This window comes from Hemicordylus capensis, chromosome 4 (assembly GCF_027244095.1).
Source record: "Hemicordylus capensis ecotype Gifberg chromosome 4, rHemCap1.1.pri, whole genome shotgun sequence".
Taxonomy (NCBI): Eukaryota; Metazoa; Chordata; class Lepidosauria; order Squamata; family Cordylidae; genus Hemicordylus; species Hemicordylus capensis.
This window is the reverse complement of record NC_069660.1, coordinates 208,699,163-208,721,080: the sequence shown is the minus strand read 5'-3', so window position 1 is coordinate 208,721,080 and position 21,918 is coordinate 208,699,163. Positions and strand designations below refer to the sequence as shown.

General features: G+C 45.9%; 1 long non-coding RNA gene across 1 annotated transcript in view; it reads right to left on the bottom strand.

The window, feature by feature from the left end:
• The window catches only part of LOC128322665 (uncharacterized), a 63,379-nt gene that overhangs the window by 34,914 nt on the left and 6,547 nt on the right, over nucleotides 1–21,918 (bottom strand). The window lies entirely within an intron of this gene.

The following is a 21,918-nucleotide window of genomic DNA, read 5'->3' as shown; positions in this document are numbered from 1 at the left end:
TTATTCATGAGGCTGAGGCCACCTCACATGCCTGCCTTCACTGCCTACAAGGGCCCTTCTCTTAACTGACTGCAAAAAAGCCTTGCTGGGCCTAGTCCTCTGCAAGGCCTCTGGTGGACCTGAACAACCGACAATAGCTACTCACTTGTGGATTTTTCCAGTGCAGAAAACAGCAATGCTGCCATCCCAGGAGGATCCCACCTTCATCTCCACTGTTAAGTCCATGGGTCATATACAACTGGACAAAATCCTCAGTAACAGGTCCTTTTTTACAGAGGGCCCCTACAGTCAGCCAGCAGCTTCTTAAAATGAAATGAAAAGGGGGGAAATGACAGAAGCCCCCTAGAAGCTTGGCTTGGTAATGCATACACAACATCTTCTGCCCCCAAAGGTTAGCTAGGATTGGCAGGTGAGCCCAGCACACAATCACTATTGCTGCTGGGTTACTGTAGTACAGTGGCCACGCAGTCCTAGTTAGTGGCTCTGGAGGAGCAGATTACAGAGCCATGGGCCTCCAGGCACCCAGATGGAATCCTGACAGCCCTCATTCTGCCCTCACACTGGAAAGCCTTTATCGCATCACTCGCCACACTCCCATTGGCTATGATGCACGCAGGGCCAGCTTGGCAATGCCAGACACGCTCGCCGAACGCCACACATGTCCAGAGCTCTTTGGCATTCGGCTCCCCCACAGAGCCAAGGCAGCTTCTGAAATGGATGCTGCATGCCTTAACCCTGTCCTTCCACCCTCCACTCAGCTAGGTTGTGAATCCAGTGACCCACATTTGAACACACATCCCGGGAGGGAGTGGAGGCATCCAGGAAAGAGAGACACTATAGCAATAGACAGGCAGGCCAGCAGGGCAATCAGCAAGACACCCCACCCCCACCCCGCCGCCCATACATCCTGGGCGGGGAGAGGGAAAATAGGGCACTCCCATGGTTTTTTGCTCAGACAGTCAGAGTTGCTTTGTGCAGTACCGGATGCAGTGACACTTGGGTGGGTGGGCAGAGGTCGTGTCGGGCAGGGCACAATCAACCGACACCCCTCCCATCCCCTGTGACATAATAGGTTCCTACACAGACAAGGGCCGGAGACCTCATATGCAAACTCATAGCTCTCTAGCTGGTGGGGTGGTGAGAGACTCTTCATCAGTTGGGTTGCTCACTCGATGATCCTGCTAAATAAATTCACCACCTTGATTAGGTGCTGTTCGCAGCACATCAAGCCAATGAGTTGAATTTGTAAAAGGAGGCTTCGGCCTCTGCTGTCATTGGTCAAAAACAGAACAAACACACTCACCACACACAGCAGCTACCATACAGCCTCTCCAGCCCTTGAATCCAGGCCAGGGCCTGGAGCCTCTTTAGTGTCAGTTGCTACCATGGACACGCTTGAGTTTTCCGTGTTTGGCAGTGGTGGGGACCTCCTTTTGGCCTGCCATGGCTGTGATTTGGGCAGCTACAGGCCAGACCTGTCCAGGGCATGCACAGTGAGATGCTGGCCTACGCAGCATCTTATGATGCGATCAGCAACAGATTTGAGCCCAGATAATACAAGAAAAATGGAAAATAGTCAAAGCAAACTTGCTTATCCCATGCTGTCTTCATTTAAGAATCACTGATCAACCCTTTGGGTACAATACACAAAGTGAAAATATTTCTTTGTTAGCATAAGCACCAAATTATACTCCCAAGAAATTCAACTTTCTCCAGTGAAGTTCTGCACGGCACCAGTTTTATTGGGCCCAGAGCTGAGTTTAGCCTCCAGTACAGGCCAGAAGAAGAAAAAATACGGATGTATAGGTCAAAAGATCTACTTGTTTGGTAAGCAGGGCTTCTGCACTCCCTCTTAGTCAGCATGTTACACCATCTCCCTCTTCTACGCTTAAAAAATCACTGAAAAATTAACATTCATTTAAATTACTGACACAGATTTTAAGACGCCTAAACTAGAGCTGATTATTATTAATGAAAGTATTCTAAGTTGGTAGATAACTTTGGTAAGCCTGCCATAATGTGTAAAAGAAGAGTGCAGCTCCTTCAATTATCCATGTTAGAATTCTCTTCCAGGGATTGTTTTTTCAAATTGATTTTCACTACTGTCCAGTAATTCCACTACATTTTAAAAAGACAAATTATTTACCACCAGATTAATGTTTCTTCCTGTTTAATGGACAGGGGAGGAGTTTTTCCATTCAATACTCAATAAAACAAAATTACTTGGAGCACTTGACTTGCAAGATGAAGAAGCTAGAAATTGGTTTCACTATTAAAATCCATTTGAGATATGTTCTCAAAAGGTTCTGGGCTGTTTTCCAGGTGGGACATCTTTCTTTTAAAAAATGGATCTGATCCTGGAAACATGGGACATGCTCACAACTTCATACTGAGGGAAGAGGGAGTCACACCTTTGGAAAAAAAGCCATAGCGCAGTGATAGAGCACATTCTGAAGGTCTCAGATTCAATTAGTGACAATTCCAGGCAGGAAGACCCCTTTTACAAACCCTGTAGAGCCAGTACTATTCTGGGGATACAATATTGAACTAGATGGATCAATGGTTGACTCTGGGTGGCTTCATACTTCGCACAGAACCTTGGTTGAAACTGAGCTCTGCACAACTTCCCTCCACCCTAGAAGTGTACATTCCCCCCATCCATCCCTGTGCAAGTGCCTACTTCCTTTCTAGGTTATATATACTGAGATTGGTCATGATGTCTGAACCCACAAATTTCAGCTTATCCTAACCTATTTGCTTCAGGGAACCCAAGCACTGAACTTCACTTCAACCCTCAGGTTCAGAAATCAGCTTTCTGACGCAAGTAGATGATAATAAGCTAAGATTGGTGGATTCAGACATCACAACCAACCTCAGCATATCCTGTAAAGGAAGTAGGCATTCATGTGGGAATGGGAGGGGGAACATGCACTCCTGAGGCTGAGGAAGATTGTGCAGAGCTTGGATTCCACCGAGGTTCCACACAACGTCTGAAGCCACCCTCTGAATGAGGTAGCTGCATATGTGTGAACATATCCTCCTTTTTCAGGGCATGAACTTTCATCCACAGGCAAAAAGAAATAGATCCAGCTTGGGGTAATGATCCACCTGTAACCACCAATGGTCTATATCAGGGATAGGCAATCTTGGCACTCCAGCTGATGTTGAACTGCAACTCCCATCATCCCTATTCTCCAGCTACAATTGTGGCTGGGGATGATAGGGTCTATATGGCTAGCCTCCCACTATGTCCTTGAGAAAAAGATTACTGCCTCTTCTAGGAAACTTTCCGTGCACTTGTTTGGGCATTAGAGCCCCCAGACAGCAGCACAAGCAGATGCCATTGGATATGTCTGAGAATCCCTGAGTGCTTCTTAGAGGGCAAGCATTCAATTGTGTGCCTCTTTCTAAAGCAAAGGTTATAGAAAGGAGGAAGAAAATGTGATTTGGGGGAAATGAGATGGCAAGGACACTGGAGGCAGGTGTGCTCCTGGTAATGAGAACACGGGATCTTCTTTAAGCTGCCCAAGAAATGGCAGAGGAATGACAGAAGCAGATGCTGGCTTTTGGCAGCATCTATGATGGGCAGCGTTACAAAATGTCAGGTGGACAAAGTAGAAAAAAACAGCCACTCTTTGCAGCTTACAATATCTGCAGTAGTTGTTTAATTAGGGCACAGTATTTTGGAGAGAACACATTTAAACAGAATCTCTGCATCTGCCTAGGAGCAGTTCTCCCAAACTGAATTGTCCTGTCAATGCAGGTAAGTGGGAAACACTGATTTGCCCCATGTCTGAAGCCCTCTGATATTTTACACAACAAGCCTGTGTCCAGATTGTGACTGAGGTCAGGACCGGTGTTAGGAATCAGGATCATTATGAAATGGCTAATGTGCTTATTGCTTATCCCTTCTAACAGAGCAAAGAGGCACCTTTCAAAATGGCGACACTCTTCTATTTTGCAGGGGGAGAGTAACTGTCTATATCCAACTCTAGCACCATGTTTCTTCAGTGGCTGTTGCTAGTACTTCCCGTGTGTGTGTGTGTGTGTGTGTGTGTGTATGTGTGTGTGTGTGTGTGTGTGTGTGTGTGTGTGTTTGTTTTAAGATTCTGATCCCTTTTGGGACAGGGAATCATCATTTCTTTTCTATGTAAACCACTTTGTGATTTTTTTAAAAAAGAAAAGTGATATATAAAAATCCATCACAATAACAACTGCCATAGGCCCAAAGCCCTCAGAAGGGCCCACTGTGGTGATCCCAAGACCATCTCTGTACCCATAGCCTTGGTGTGGTGGTGGGGAACAACTCCCCCCGGGCCCACACAAATAGAAGTGTGTGTGGGGGGGGGCTCATGAACAGTTTGCCAAGAGTTCCCTGAAACCCAGAGCCCGCCCTGACTGACCTGGGAGACTTACAGAAAAAGAAATGGTGGGGCTGTGATTGGCACAAGGGCACTGGAACTTCTTTCCCTCAGAATCCTTCAAACTATTCTCTGTGTGCATTCTCTTTATAAGGAGATACAGGCAGATGACAAGATGATTGCTTAATTCTCCTTCCAAATGAATGTTTCAACTGAAATTATATACAGTATGATGCTTCATATGCCATTTTGGCTGGCATTTGTTTGGTTCTTTTCTCAACTATAATAGCAGGGGCCCCAATCAGAATTGGGACTAATGGGTACCAATAGCAACTTCCAGGGGAAACCATTTTAGTCAGGACTATGATGTGAGAGGAAAGGGTTAAACACCTCCTCCCTGTGTGCACTATGATGGTCCCAATCCTAATCATGCTCACCCCTGCACAGATGTTATTTTAGTTAAAAATGCAAGCCCAAATAATATGGTAAGGATCACATCTGGTTTCAGCTGAAACATAGATTTGGAGAGAGACGTAAGCAGCAACTTCCCTTGCCATCTCACTTCATCTGTCTGTAAAGAAAGTAAGCCCAGAGAACAGTTTGAAGGCACATCACGAAGTTCTGCTGTGAAGCTGAGCAGCTCTAGTCCTGTAAGCTCTCTGAATGGAAGAGTGCTAGTGGAAACCATCTGCAAGGTTCTGAGGGACAAACTACCTATTACACGAAACAAACCATCATTTGGCCCTTGCATGCTTAGTTTCCTTTTGTTAAATATCAGCCATGTGGGGGCCTGATCCATATCAGGACCACAGTGTGTGTGGAGGGTTTGCCTTAATCCTTTCCCTCCATTGTCGTCCAAATCTGGATACCTTCCCTTCCCTATAGTTGCTACTCTCTCTGAAAATAGCAGTCACAGTGAGCCCAGCCAAGGCCAGGACTATGGTGGAGGGAAAGGGTAACCATTGCCATGATCCGGTTCAGCTTCCCTGCAGTGGATATTTACCAAAAATATACTAAACACACAAGGGCCAAACAATGCATTGAACATATTTTGAAACTTGGTGCTGAGTTCCTAGGAAGGAAAAATGAGGTTTGAGCAGAATAAAGGAATACAAAGATGAATATGACAAATATTTATATACCGCTTTTCAACAAAAGTTCCCAGAGCGGTTTACATAGATGTAAATAAATTTTTTTAAAAGGCTCCTTGTCCCTAAAGGGTTCACAATCTAAAAAAGAGACATAAGATAGACATCAGCAACAGCCACTGGAGGAATGCTGTGCTGGGCATCTCCCCCTGACAAATAAAGAGAATCTCCACTTTAAAAAGGTGCCTCTTTGCTTAGTTAGCAGGGTGCTAAAGAATAAAGATTGGCTTCACATTATGTGGCATAGAGATCTCTGCTAGGAAGATGCCTGGAGGAGTTTTAGTAATCTCTTTTGTGATGGCTGCATATGTTGAGAGAGAGAGAGAGAGAGAGAGAGAGAGAGAGACTATTCGAAGGAAGAAAAAGTCCTAATTAAGGGCCAAACAAGATGTGACAGTATGAGATCCAACCACAAATCCTGCTTTAAAAAAAAAAAAAAATCAGACTAAGACTGTAGTGCGATATTAACTGTGTTAACCATTTCCTTCTGTGCTGTCTTTCTGGTTAAAATCACCCTTCTCCAAAAGCTGCTGTTTGCCCTCTGAGGTGAAGCATACAGATACCTTCAAATGCTGTTAAACTTTTTTTTCTTTTAAGAATGGGAGAAATCCATGATTGGGGTCTCCTGCTATCAAGCCTAGTTGCACCGTGGAACCTTAAATTTCTTCAGTCCTCATTTGCAGGGGTTCCATTCCAGCCTACAACCACAGGTAATGAAACCGTGAAATCTAATGGGACCAAGAGGGAATAAAGCACAAACCTAGAGCATAAACCTAGAGGGAATAAAGCACAGTACCTTCCTCTCCAGGCCTCCAGCTCTCCAGAAAGGCCTCCCCAAACCCACAAAACTTCAAAATGTTTGAGTTTTTTTTCAAAAATGCTTGAAAGAAAATTCTTTGTCAAAAAGAAAAAGAGCCACAAAATGGATCCATGCTGCAAAGTGGTGGCTGGAAATGACATCGAAAGTCATTTCCGGCCACCCAGGAACCATGGATAGGCAATTTTTGCCTTTAAAAAACAACAACACACCACAGATAACAAGATCATGGGGGTCTATATTGCCCAACCGCAGGTACCCAAAACCCTTGGTGCCAGGACTGCGGATAACAAGGGCCATCTGCACTCCAGCATATTTGGTTTCTTGCTCAGGCTCTTAGAAGCCCAATTCCTGTTGAAATAACTGTTGGAAGCGAAGGACTATGCGCTGTCTCTTGTCTCAAAGACAGTGGAGGACAGACTAGTGAGTCAGAGGGCTAGAGGGTCAAGACATTGGTCACCCCTTCTCTACTGCTCTGACATTATACCTTTGGAATGTAGATTGCTACTCTCAGGGGACGTCCTTCCTTCCAGCCACTTCCTTCCTCTCTTCTCTTCCTGTTCCTTCTACCTTGCAACATGCAAGCTCCTCTCTCCCTGCACCATGTGTGCAGAGATGCAGAATCCATCTGCATCCAGATAGCTAGATAGATTAGAGAGCCTAACTCCTCACTTTCCTGTCTAGAATGGAGTTCTCTAATAAATGCCATATATATTGATTTGAAACTATGAACTGGCTCCAAGTTACTTTACTCTCAGCATACATGCATGCCTAACTAAATCCACTGTGTTGTGCCTCCTGCTATAATGAAAAGGGGTTTCTCTACCAGAGAGAATTTCCAACAATAATATCCCTCCATTTCTGTCACAGACTGGCACCCAGATTCTTAAGCATCACTTGGTAATAAGTACTGATTCCTGTACAACATCCTTCTTATATAATAATATACATCTTGGAAGTGTGTGCACAAAAGGTAGTGAAAGAATTATTTTACTCTGAGGGCTTTTCTGTGCCTGCTTGGATCCCTTGCATGTGTAGCCTCTGGTTTTCCACTGGGCTAGAGATCCCTGTAGATCCCCTTTAATACAGAGAATCTCCGGATGGCCCACTCACCGCCTCCCGCCAGCCAGCTGGCCACCATAGCTGTTTTCTCCCCCATCCCTGTCACTATCCAGGCAGCTACTTACGAACTCTTGCGAGAGCTGCCGCTCATAGGATTAGCGATGGGTATGCCTTAGAGATATCTATATCTATATCTATATCTATATCTATATCTATAAATTTCCCTTGTTGAGAGGTTGTTTTAGATAAGTACATTTCCCCCCTATAACTTTCTATTTGAAGATGCCATGATATATTGGTTATTTTTATTTCTAAACTCTGTGTCATACTTTATTGCGTCTATAAAGTCTGTGAAAGTGCCATACCTACTAGGGGTTTTGTGTGTATGTGTGTGTTTGAGAGAGAGAAAGGTGTTAATTCCCCCCCCCCCCGATTTGAAGTCTTATTTGATCAAAAAAAGCATAGGCCAAAGTTGTTACATCTTTTTTAGAAGAAGTTATTTCTGCACTGGCATTGTAAACTCTAATACATTCAGAAATGATAAATGCAGGAAACATTGCATATGTTAAATAAATAAATAACGTTCACCCTGATCCGGCAAGAGCAATCCCAGTGCAGAAATAGTTTTCCATGATCAAAGCTGACGTGGGTGAAGTTCCATGCAATGCATACCATTTGCACTGCAATACTCATTCAGCTCCTAGTGAACCAGTTTGAAGGGCAGAAACTGGAGCAGATTCAGAAGCCAGAATGGATTCTGGAAGCTTCTGAGCATGTGCACAGAAAGTCTGATGATATCCTTTAAGCTAAGCTAATCCTCTTTAAGGATATCTGCAATGACTCAGAGTTGAGGATCTCATTAATGTGATCACTGGCATAGCCAGGGGAATGGGTGCCCATGTTTGCCCCTGTCCTTGTGGCCCCGTTGGGTGTGTGCACCCTGTGTGCTAGTGACACCCTTGCATGTGACATCATGCACAAGGAAGCATGGCCAGAGGACCTCATTCTAGGTCAGATCTCATTCCAGCCAATGTTTGCTAGCTGGTGCATCTATGTTCCTTTCTCTCCCTCGCTGGAGGAAGAGAAAGGAAAGAACACATGTACCAGCTAGCAAACGCTGGCTGGGAATGAGCTATATGTTGGAAAGTTAAAGGACTTTGCGCTGACTCTTGCCTCAGACAGTGGAGGACAGACTAGTAAGTCAGAGGGCTAGAGGGTCAAGATATTTGTCATCCCTTCTCCACTGCTCTGATGCTATCCCTTTGAAATGTAGATTGCTAATCTCAGGGGATTCAACTTCCTTCCTCCTTCTCTCTCTTGCTACCTGCCCGCCTATCTTGCAACATGGCAAGTTCCTCTCCCTGAACCAAATGTGCAGAGATGATGCAGAATCCATCTGCATCTAGTTAGATAGATAGATTAGAGACCCTAAATCCTCACTTTCCTATCTAGAATGGAGTTCCTTAATAAATGCCTTTTATATTGATTTGAAACTATGAATTGGCTCCAAGTTACTTTACTCTCAGCACACACGCATGCCTAACTAATCTACCGCTGTGTTGTGCCTCTGTGCACTCTGCTATATTGAGAAAGGGATTCTCTCACCACAGAGAATTTCCAACACTATAGAGAGCTCCCATGGCCTTTCCAGGGCTCTGGTCAAACCCCCTTGCATGTGACATGCATGAAGGGGGCATGGCCAGAGCCCCAGAAGGCTCACGTGAGCCCTCCAGCGCTCATTCCCAGCCCGCATTTGCTGGCTGGTGTGTATGTGTGTGTTTTCCTTTCTTTACCTCCACGGAGGAAAGGAAAACAGATGCACCAGCCAGCAAACACCATCTGGGCAATGAGTACTGGGGGAGAGGAAGCCAAGGCAGGCAGCTCCCAGGCCCTGGTTCTTGGAGCCGATCTGTCCCATTATAGCTCCACCTCTGAATGTGATGCTATAGGCCCTCCACACAGGATGGGGGCAGCCTAATGTGGCCCAAAGACATTTTTAGTAATGTCAGAAGCATGACAGACACAAGCAGAAACATAGGAAATGGGCTACGGAGTAACACTCTGAAAAATCAAGGTGCAAAAGTGACAAAATCCATCCAGTATACATGGACACATAGAGGCTATTCACACGCGCATGCAAAACAGGGCTGAGGGAGCCCAGCCCAGTTTTGCCCATGCATGTGAACTGCTGGGATCGTGCTTGATCCTGGTGGCAGCACAGTGGCAAACCCGCCTATGTAGCCACCCTGGAAAAGGAGGTCAAATGAGCGAGCGCTCCCTTAACCCTCTTTTCTTGATTGTGTGGCAGCCGCAGCTGCCACACTGCAGGAACCTGGGGAGGGGGGATCCCCATGATGCACTGCACACTTGCACAATGCATCACTGTATTTCCAGGACAACACATCCTGGCCCCCGACCCTCCCTGCTGCCTCGGCACGTGGGGAATTGTCTGGGTGCCCTTCTGACTGATCAAGAGAAGAAGCTCATAGATGATCTGAGCTTGGTTTATTACAGACCAGTTGGGATTGTGGCTATTGCTGATCTGGACGGACAGGAGGACCCTGAGAAGAACTCTTTACTTTGGTGGCTTAGCTTATGCATAGAGGGATCTCATTGAACTGAGCTAAAGGGAGCTGTTTTAAACCGGACTGGAGTCACCATTAAGCCGCTTCAGACAGCACATCCTAGAAGGAATGCCATTTTCCTGCCTTCAGTCCCATTGTGTCATTAAGCACTAATGAGCCCAACATCAAAGAGAGGTAAACTTTGCTTCAGGTGCCTCTTTGACCTACAAAAAAAGATTGCTACCACTGTACAAGCCGGACACATTCTCCCAATGCAGTGGGACACAAAGCAAGCTCATCCTGCCATTCCCTCCATGGCGAATCTGTCCCACCTTTACCTGTGGTATGGCACACCTCGAGTCCTGCTCACCACAGCAGGCAAGTAGAAGGTGGATGGAAGGTCCAAAGAGAGATCAGATGGGAGGCTCCTTCTCTCCCATTACTGTGGGTGATTAAAAGCATGTGTCCAAGTGGTGAAGTAGCCCTAGTTACCCGTTGTTGGCAACTAACATGTGGCTTCATGGAGTCTTCGGGGCAGGGCCTCTGGCTGACTCTCATGACCCCTTTGCTATATGGCGAGTAATGTAACATAAAACCACTGCTCACTGCTATCTGGGGAATACCTTCCCTTCACAAGGGAAACCGTCCTGCAGTCAGTTCAGCTTGCTTTATAGCCATTTTATACTGAGAATCACAACCCATTCTTAGCCCTTCTCTAAATTCCTATTTAATAACAGCCTGCAGGATCCCAGGAGGCATCGCCTCTTCCAAAGATACGCCTTAGGACCGAACGAAGCAATGCTTTATAGAGACTCTATTACTGGACTGGCTCTGCAGCCCGTTTTTCCCAGAGATTTGGAGCATGAAGCTTCTGCAGTTTTTAACACTGTTTCCCTGTCTTTTCTGAACACCAGCAAAAGTATTATCTTATTATTTTGTTTTGCTTTATTTGATTCCCCCCCGCCCCCCGTACTACCAATGCAATGGCTTGAGGCAGTGTACAACAAGTGGAACACACCAATATATAACACCAAACCATGAGGCTGTTCACGTGACCAGCCCTACCTGAGTAGGGCTTTTCATGTGAAGCTCCGGGATCAAGGCCACTCCTGGCGCTGCCTTCCCGGGCAGCCCAGGATTTTCATCCGCCCATTTATGTATTTGTTTGTTTGCATTGTTATACCGCCTCACCCAGATGGTTCTAGGCGGTTCACAAATATGAAAACAGAGAACAAACAAACAAATCAGTGCACCCTTTACCCGGGTATGGGGTCATGTGTATGCTCGGACTGCACCCAGCCCAGGCAGACACAGAGCTGGGCACCTAGAGCACCCAGCTTTGAGGAGGAAACCCCTCAGTGCACCGTGCTCCTCGTGTGCTTCAGCATTTAGGAATACCTGGAGGCTGGGCTTCATTTTCAGAGCAGTATGAGCTGCACGCCACACAGAGGATGACCAATCATTTGCAGGGAAGGTAGGTTAAACACTGCCTTCCCACCCCCCACACCGCCGTTCTGCCCTTGCCGCCCCAGTAACAAGATAGAAGATATACCATGATATATATTCATAAGATATACCATGATAACATCATATAAACAGCAAACCTAATGCCTACATGACTAAGAACAGAGGCATAGGCACATACAAAATACTGTTGCAATGAGTGAACCCTTCAAATACCAATGTTCTTCACTGTAAGGCCTGGGCACTAGTGGCAGCTCCCATCAACCTTAAGTGTGGCCACCTGACTAATTGTTTATTGGGCCTGTGAGCAGCTTCCGCTAGGGATGTGTGAACCCGCTTGAGGTTGAGCTGGTTCACCATAGAACTGGGCCAGGCCAGCTAGGAGCCAGTTCATAGGAACACAGGAACAGGAGACTGCCATATACTGAGTCAGAACATAGATCCATCTCGCTCAGTATTGTCTGCACAGACTGGCAGCAGCTTCTCCAAGGTTGCAGGCCAGAATCTCTCTCAGCCATATCTTGGAGATGCCAGGGAAGGAACTTGGAACCTAGATGGTCTTCCCAGAGTGGCTCCATCCCCTGAGGGGAATATCTTGCAGTGCTCACACATCTAGTCTCCCTTTCATATGCAACCAGGGCAGACCCTGCTTAGCTAAGGAGACAAGTCATGCTTGCTACCACAAGAGCAGCTCTCTTCTCTCTTAGTTCCGATGTTCTAAGATTTTTTTTTTTAAAAAAATAAGACTCAAGGGAGTGCTGCTGCAGCCATGGGGATGTGTGTGTATCTGCCATCTTCCCCTCCCTGCACTGGCCTTCCCTCACTCCTCGGCCCATTTTCTGGTCCTTCCGGCCCTTGCTTCAGTGGTGGTGGCCATTTTGAAGCCGTTGCAAATGCGCCCTGGCCCCCAAATGGCCAGGGTGCATGGTGGCCTCCAAAAGCGCTGCCACCACTGGAGGAAGGGCCGAAATGGCTGGCTGGAAAATGGTCCGAAACAGCCCTTTGAAGAGCAGGGGGAAGGCCCAGTGGGGGGAGCACTGGGTCCTAAATTTTCTTTCTTTCTTTTAAAAAAAACACCCTTAGAACCCCTGAATTGGCTTGAATTTGAGCCGAGTCGGGTGTCTGTTTGCAGGGGGGGGGCACAAAACCAAACATGCTCAGTTTGGTTTGAGTCTGGTTTGAACAAACTGGGCAAACCAGTTTCGTGCACACCCCTAGCTTCAGCCAAAGTTGAATATGCTGCACAGTCCTGCTGGCACCATATGGAGGAGGTGGTTATTCCCACGGTGCAGTTCTGAGCTTTGCCTAGCAATGGGGGGGGGGGAATCCTTTAAGGGAAAGAGAGCCTTCTTGAGCCCTGCACCATCTTGGAAAATATGTGCAGAGTGCTGAGAAGTTTAGCCTTTTGCAGTGCTTTCCTCCGCTCCTAAGGCACTTAAGACAAGACCAGGGACGTGATAGAGGCATCCCATTCCAGGGCTGATAGCTCCTCTGCTGTCAGGGAGAATGAAGGTCTCGGGCAAGGAAGACATGAGTCTGAGGAAGAGAGAAATGCTCCTTTAGAAGGGACCATGGATGATGAGCCCATATCCTCTCACACAGGGGATATTCCTCTGGGGGGTGGGGGCCTCCTTGTAGTGGGTGATCTGATCATTAGACGTATAGAGAGATGGGTTTGTGACCCGCGTGTTGACCACACGGTGACTTGCCTGCCTGGTGCGAAGGTTGCGGACATCACACAGCATCTAGATAGGCGCTTAGGCAGGGCTGGGGAGGAGACAGCTGTTGTGATGCACGTCGGCACAAACGATGTGGGGAAATGTAGTCAGGAGGTCCTGGAAGCCAAATTTAAGCTGATAGGTAGCGTATTGAAGTCCAGGACCCCCAAGGTAGCATTCTCAGAAATGCTACCTGTTCCACGTACATGTACAGTAAGACAGGCAGAGCTGAGAGGTTTCAATGCGTGGATGAGACATTGGTGCCGGGAGGAGGGGTTTAGATTTGTTAGGCACTGAGAAACATTTGGGGGCAAGCAAGGCCTGTACAAAAGGGACGGGCTGCACTTGAACCAAGATGGAACCAGACTGCTGGCGCTTAAAATCAAAAAGTTTGCAGAGCAGCTTTTAAAATGACGCCTGGAGAATAGCCGACGGGAGCTGGGCAGTATCCGGTTCAGCAAAAGCCATCCTTTAAAGTGCAAGGGTGTAAAGGATTCAGATAAAACAGAAGGGGACAGAGCAGAACCACATAAAGAGCAGCCAGGAGCCTGTGCCAGCTGGTCAAAGGGTCAAAAGAAAGATAGTATATATCAGGTGATAGATTCAGCATATAGGTGCTTATATGCCAATGCCAGAAGCCTCTGAGCCAAGATGGGTGAGCTGGAGTGCTTGGTTGCTAACACAGCAATAGATATAGTGGGCATAATAGAAACATGATGGAACAGTGAGAACCAGTGAGACATTGTTATCCCTGGATAGAAACTCTATAAAAATGACAGGGAGGGGCGCCTTGGAGGAGGGGTAGCACTGTATGTTAAAGAAGGGATAGAATCTAACAAGCTAGAAAACCTAGATGGATTGGAGTCCTCCACAGAAACCCTGTGGGTGACAATAAAAGGCCTGAAAGGAGACATGCTACTGGGGACGTGCTATCGTCCTCAAGATCAAAATGCTGACAGTGATTGGGAGTTTCAGCATGAAATCAGGGAGGCGTCAAGGAGAGTCAGGGCTGTGATAGTGGGTGACTTCAATTACCCACACATAGACTGGGGAAATTCACAGTCAGGTCATGACAAAGAGGTCAAATTTTTAGATACGCTGAATGACTGTGCCCTAGAACAGTTGGTCTTGGGACCAACCAGAGAGAAGGCGACCTTGGACTTACTTCTGAGTGGCACCCAGGACCTGGTGCATGATATCAGTGCCATTGACCCTTTAGGGAACAGTGACCATAGTGCCATCAAATTCAGCATACATGCGGGGAGAGAATCACCAAGGAAGTCGAACACAGACATTTTGAATTTCACAAGAGGAAACTTCTCCAAAATGAGTATGGTGAAAAGAAAGCTGAAAGGGAAAATCAGGAGAGCCACTTTGCTCCGAAGTGCATGGAGTTTACTCTAAACCACAATACTAGAAGCCCAGTTAGATTGTATACCCAAAAGGAGGAAAGGTACCACTATGTCCAGGAGGATGCCAGCATGGCTAACAGGTACCATCAAGGAAGCCATAAAAGGGAAGAAGACTTTCTTCTGAAATTGGAAGGCCTTTCCAAATGAAGAGAACAGAAAACACAAACGCTGGCAAAAGAAATGCAAGGTGACAATAAGGGAGGCAAACAGAGAGTTTGAGGGACATTTAGCTAAAAGTATCAAGGGGAATAACAAAAATTCCTTTAAATACATCAGAAGCAGGAAACCTGCCAGGGAGGCAGTTGGATCATTAGACAATGAGGGAGTGAAAGGGATTATTAAGGAGGATATGGAGGTTGCAGAGAAGTTCTTTGCGTCTGTCTTCATGGCAGAGGATACTAAGCATATACCTGTTCCTGAACTAGGCTTTTTAGGGATGGAGGCTAAAGAACTGAGTCAGATAGAAGTGACAAGAGATGATGTTCTAAACTATCTGGAAAAACTGAAAACTAGCAAATCTCCCGGGCCGGATGGCATCCATCCAACAGTCTTCAAGGAACTCAAATGTGAAATTGCCGGCCAACTTGCTAAAATTACTTAACTTAACTTATAACTTATCCTTGCAATCGGGCTCTGTCCCGGAGGACTTGAAAGTAGCAAATGTAACATTGATTTTCAAAAAGGGATCCAGGGGCCATCCGGGAAATTACAGTCCGGTTAGCTTAACGTCTGTTCCAGATGGAAACAAATTGATGGAAAGCATCCTCAAGGATAAAATTGTAAAACACGTAGAAGAGCAGGCCCTGCTGGAAGTGAACCATCATGGCTTCTGCAAAGGTAAATCTTGCCTCACCAACCTTTTGGAATTCTTTGAGAGTGTAAACAAATGTGTGGATCAAAGTGATCCAGTTGACATAGTACACCTGGACTTCCAAGAAGCTTTTGACAAAGTTCCTTATCAAAGACTCCTGAGGAAACTTAGCATTCATGGGATAAGGGGACAAGTATATGTGTGGATTGCTAACTGGTTAAAAGACAAGAAACAGAGAGTAGGTATAAATGGAGAATTTTCACAATGGAGGGAAGTAAGAAGTGGGGTCCCCCAGGGATCTGTACTGGGACCAGTACTTTTTAATCTATTCATAAATGATCTAGAAGTATGGGTAAGCAGCGAGGTGGCCAAATTTGCAGGTGATACCAAACTCTTTTGGGTAGTGAAATCCAAAACTGATTGTGAGGAGTTCCAAGAGGATCTCTCCAAAATGGGTGAATAGGCAACAAAATGGCAAATGCAGTTCAATGTTGGCAAGTGTAAAGTAATGCACATTGGGACAAAAAAACCCAACTTCAAGTATACACTGATGGGATCTGAGCTGTTGGTGACTGACTAGGAGAGGGATCTTGGGGTCGTGGTGGACAGCTCGTTGAAATTGTCGACTCAATGTGCAGCAGCTGTGAAAAAGGCCAATTCCATGCTGGGGATCATTAGGAAGGGGACTGAAAATAAAATGGCTAATATTATAATGCCCTTATACAAAACTATGGTGCGGCCACACCTGGAGTACTGCGTACAATTCTGGTCGCAACATTGAAAAAAGGACATTGTAGAACTGGAAAAGGTGCAGAAGAGGGCAACCAAGATAGTCAGGGGCCTAGAGCACCTTTCTTATGAGGCAAGGCTACAACACCTGGGGCTATTTTGTTTAGAAAAAAGACGACTGCAGGGAGACATAATAAAGGTCTATAAAATCATGCATGCTGTGGAGAAGGTGGATAGAGAGAAATTCTCTTCCCTCTCACACAACACTTGAACCAGGGGTCATCCCATGAAATTGATTGCCAGGAAATCTAGGACCAACAAACGGAAGTACTTTTTCACACAACACATAACCAACTTGTGGAATTCTCTGCCACGAGATGTGGTAACAACTGACAACCTGGGTGGCTTTAAGAGGGGTCTGGATAACTTTATGGAGGAGAAGTCTATCATCGGCTACTAGTGATGTATTTGACTCCACAAAAGGTGAAAATTGTGTACGTGTATAGGTACATGTGTTTAACTTAACAGAAACTCAGAGTCTTGTAATGATTAAGTGATGTCTTAGGAGACAGAAGTCTGTGATTCATGCTGATAAGGTATAAACTGTTTAATTATTGTTGTGTGGCCAATGTTTGTGTAAACTGTGTAAACTGTATACTAAAAGGTATTAAAACTTATGGAAATTGTAACTCAGGGTCTCAGCTTGGTGAAAACCAGTTGGCACCCTCTGTCTGCAGCAGAGCTAAATAATAAAGCCTTGGAAATGTTTCTCCTGTGTCTGGTTACTCTTATAAAAAGAGCCCTGACAAGAACCCAGAAAGGTGCATTTAGGCACATCACTAGTTGGAGGGCTAGTAGACCACCTCCAGCCTCAGGGGCAGGATGCCTCTGAGTACCAGTTGCAGGGGAGTGACAGCAGGAAAGCGGGCATGCCCTCAACTCCTGCCTGTGGCTTCCAGCGGCATCTGGTGGGTCACTGTGCGAAACAGGATGCAGGACTACATGCGCCTTGGGCCTGATCCAGCAGGGCTGTTCTTATGTTCTTAAGAGAGAGCTCTATCTCTCTTAAAGGTCTCTCATAGCATGGAGAAAAACGCGGTACTGTGTGGAAGTGAGCACAGTGGAAAACGGCACACATTTCTTCCCAAAGTGGCCTCACCCTCACACTAACCCTAACGCTAAACCTAAAACCAAAACCAAAACCTAAAGTCTCCTTGGAATGTATCCTGAATGATACTCATCTGCAGAGTGGTACAGGGCTGAAATTGATACATCTCACTTTGTGGGGAAGGGAGAAGGCAAAACCATATCTACCAGGACTATTAACAAGGGCTGTTTCTGATATAATGATTTTCTTACATGGAAGAAAGTATGAAAAAAAACACACATCCAAAAACAGCAGTGCTGAATCTAGTCTCATGGAACTTTCCTGCAAGAGCCTGAAGTAGCATTATTTCATTCTGAAATGGAAATTCCATATGAACATAAGAGGCTGCTTTATACCAAGTCAGACCATTTCTCCTTCTAGCCCAGTTTTGTTTGCTCTGACTGGAAAAATCTATCCACTTGGGCGAAGGACTTTCCCAGTTCTGCCACATACAATTCTTTACTAGAAGAATATGCAAAATATATGCTCTACCATTGAACTATGGGTCTTCCAGCAGCTTACCATTCCTTCTCCTATTTCTCTGCAGAAAAGCAGAAACAGAATAAGGCCCTGACAAGGTGTTAGGTGTAACCAGTGGGTGGCCCAAGAACACACAGTTCCATACACATTGCAAGTGCATGGGATGGCACATCACCATCAAACCTGTGCATTGCAACTACAGGAGAGCAATGCCATTTTGGAACATGTTTCTTCATCCAGCCAGAAGATTCCTGTGCAGATATCTGCTTCCATGAGCAACTCTCCCTTGCTGGACTGGAGCATTACATGCATAAATTGTTATTTTTCATTTACAGAGCTACTTGAAGGTGAAGATATGGGTTAAAGTTAGTGTAATCCTTAAATTACAGGTGGGGGGGTGCAGAGAGGAGCTGGCATCCTTAGCTTTTGTGATACCTCTCTTAGATCCTATTTTCAGATAGCTTTGGGAAGCATGGTTTTGCAAAAAAAAGGGGGGGCGGGGGAGGAATTGGGGTGGGGCTCATGCATTTCATTATTCGTCTCCTCTCTCAGCTTCCCCCACCCCTATAATTCAAGCAGTAGTCAATGTGCCGAGCAGATGCAACAAAATAGCTGCAATTACTCCATTATCAACATGCAGATTATTTCCCAGGTTTGATGTCTTTATGCTTCTAATGCTTGTTTAATGTTTTTCTGTATCAGTTTAAAATTACGATCCTTCCAAGTTGGGATTCCCAGACTTTATTTTACTCAAATGTTTTTACTGATTCCCTCTCCCCGCCGTTTGAGGTCCTCCCTCCAGACTTCCTTGCCATAACCATGCACTCTCCACTAGGACTATGTTGTAACTGTCTGCCTTATTTACACTCTTACTTCAAGAAATGTAGTTCTCTATGAGGTTTGTAAGGCTTATCCAGATCCGCCTCCAGTCTCGCTTTCATATACACACACCCCATGCATCTTATGTTCTTCTCCACCCACCATGGAAATCAATTCATTTGCTTTGGGACCTGCAGGAACATGGTAATAGCACCAAAAATACAGGTAAGCCTGAGAACATGTTAATTAATTTTCGAGAGACCTCTAAGAGAAATTCGGTGTAAGGGCTTTTCTCTTCTTTTCATAGCCTTTAAACCCCTGGGTGTATGTCCATGGTAGTAAAACACTCAGCCCAAGCCTGTTCAGCAGTTTAGTTTCTTAAAGACTCTTTTTAACTGTCACCACCAGCCTATCTTTAATTATATAAGGGAGGCAGACAATCTCGGTTCCGGAGTCTTAAAAGCAGGCCACTCCTAGGGACTAAATATTAGGGCTGTTCTAATCAGCCACAACTCTATACTAGGGGCTGCTCCAACCCCGAGTGCTTTGGAGCAACCCCGGATACAGTTTGGGGCTTAGAGCTGCAAAGCAGTTTGATTCAGGCTGAACTACTTCTGTCTGCTAAAGTGTCGAAGGGGATCCAAACCAGCCAGTTCAATTCAGATTGAATTGAGCCAAATTAAGAGGAATTAAGGCCCAAATCACTTTAGAGTTGAATACCATTCCAAAGTTCCACATGGTTGTACTAATTAAATATCATGCTCAAATGCATATATAAATGTTTGCTTCTCTTCACCCATCACTTCTTCACTCCTGCACGTCTTCACCCTGCTTCTGCTGCTTTGGCAGTCCTCCCTCCGCAACTCTGTTGTCGCAGACCCAGAAAAGACTACAATTCCCAGGATGGAGGAAGAGGAATTAAAATCCTCTTCTGGCAGTCCTTTTCCAACTCAAGCTGTGTTGCCATAGCTGTGCCTGACTCCACAGCCATTAACAAAAGGGGTTGCAGGGGAGGGCTGCTGAAGCGTGGAAGAGGAACTAATAAGCCAATTCACTTCAGACTGAATTGAGCCGAATTCAGAGGAAGCGGCCCAATTCGCTTTAGAACTGCATAGCACCTCGAAGCTTCATACAGCTGTACTAAATGCACATCCTGCTCAAAAATGCATGTATAAAATTCTGGTTGTCTATTTAAGAAAAAGAAAAAGAAAAGAAAATCAGCTTCCGGAAAAGGGACATTTTAGCAGAGAAGCAGCAGACGTGAGGGGGTGCTTAATGTTTCCTTTGCCCACATCTTCTCTGCTCCAAATAATCTCCCTCAACTGCTTCCCTCCAGTGGGAGTGCCCCTCCCCCGGTGGCACCTCTCCCTCTGTGTGGCGGTGGCAGCTTCCCTGACAGAGCAGCTGTGGGTAGACTGCCCTTCTCTCACCGCTCAGTATGCTGCCACGCATGCGCAGTGGCCAGCTGAGCGGTCAGCACAGCACTCGGCTGCCTTGCCAACCACTCAAATTGCTGCCACGCATGCGCAGCAACCGATGAGTGGCGGGGGCAGGGCTGCCTACTCTGGGGATGCTCCCTGGCCTGAGGGAGGCCACAGCCACGCATGGGGATAGGCGGTCCTAACATGGGCCACCGATGCCCTCCCTGCGCCACTGTAATTTTATATAATCATAAGTATCCATATGTTTTTACTAATTTATTTATTATTTCTTTAGCAAATTTATTGTCCGCCTAACTTCCATAGACTCAAGGTGGTTTATATAAATTAAAACGACAACGAAAACAAGAGAAAAAAAGGGAAAAACTGACACACAGACACACATTAAAAACTAAAAGGCTGGCAAAAGCTTCTTAAAAGGACAGAAGGGAGGGAGCATTACGAATCTCAGGAGGCAGGGTGCTCCATAAGGAGGGGGCTGCAACAGAGAAGGCCCTGCCATGAGCCCGGGCCCCAGGTACCTCCCCTGGGCCTGGAACTCTGAGAAGGCCCACCTGAGACAACCTCACAAGGTGGTTCGAAGTTGGATGGGAGAGGCAGGTACATCCAAGCACCTGAAGGTACACAGGTGCCAAACGCTGAAGGGTTTTATAGGGATAACCAGCACTTTGAATCAGACCTGGAAGCAAACTGGCAACCAATGTAGTGACCGCAACAAAGACGAAACATGGTCATATTTTCTGCTGCCCATAAGCAGACAGGCTGTGGCATTTTGGGCCAGCTAAAGCTTCCAAGTCCTCTTCAAAGGCTAACTCAGGTAGAACACATTGCAGTAGTCCAGCCGAGAGGTGACGAGGGCATAAGTCACGATTGCCAGGGCCTGCCGGTTGAGGTAAGGCCACAGTTGGTGCACCAGATGAAGCTAATGAGATGAATAGCAGCTTTGGAGGGGCTATTTTCAACAGAAAAATGGAGTGGGGGAAAGGGATTGAACCAACACCACAGTCCAGATCCAAATCACCCCCTCTTGGTGCTGTTGGCAAAAATGTTCAAGAGACAACAATGCATTGTGTTTCCCCAATGTCACGCTTAGTTCAGGCAAGTTATTATATTTCTTCCAGACTTGATTTGGTTGTAGGGCATAAAATTTACAACTGTAAACTTTAAATCGTACGTTACCTTGTGAAAACTGTAATACTCATTCATTCATTCCAGTTCTTAATTCAAGGCATCCCAAAGTGGTCTTTGCCCCCAGCCCTGCCCAGGCTCTGGGCAGTCTACAAGACCCTTAAAATAAGATGTCAGGTAGAAATCAAATGAGAGATAGTTTTGAAACCTAAAAGATCCTGCCCTGGTAACTGTCAGACCTCCATGCCTCCACAGCACTGGGGATAATTAGAGCTGAGCAAGTCTTGAATGACATCATTAGCATTGGAGCTGGGTAGCTACATTTCCACCCGTAATAAAACCTATTAACATTTAAATTGAGAATCCCAAGGGCTAAATGCAGACTAAAGAGAATCCACAAACTTGCTCCCTGTGTGTGACAGACATGATTAATATATGGGAAATTAAATATAAACACATATCTGTGTTGTGCAACCTTCATGGTCTCCCAAAGTGGGGTTTAATATTTTTAAAATAGAAGCCAGTCATTTCAAACTGGTCAGACCTTAGGAAACATAGCCAGTATATATTCAAGCTCATTACACAAGGCATGGGTGTAGCTAGGGGAGAGGGGCCCATGTTCACCCATGTTCTCCCCAGTGGCCCCTCAGAGTGAGGGAGATCATGAAGAAAATAGGGTGGGTGGTGGGCCCTCAGGTGCTAGGGGGCCAAAGGAGCAGGGGGACCGGGTTCTTTGAACCTATCCACTCAGTTATAGCTACACCCCTGACACTTCAGTGGTTACACTTCAGGTGGTTACATAGGAAAATAGGAAGCTGC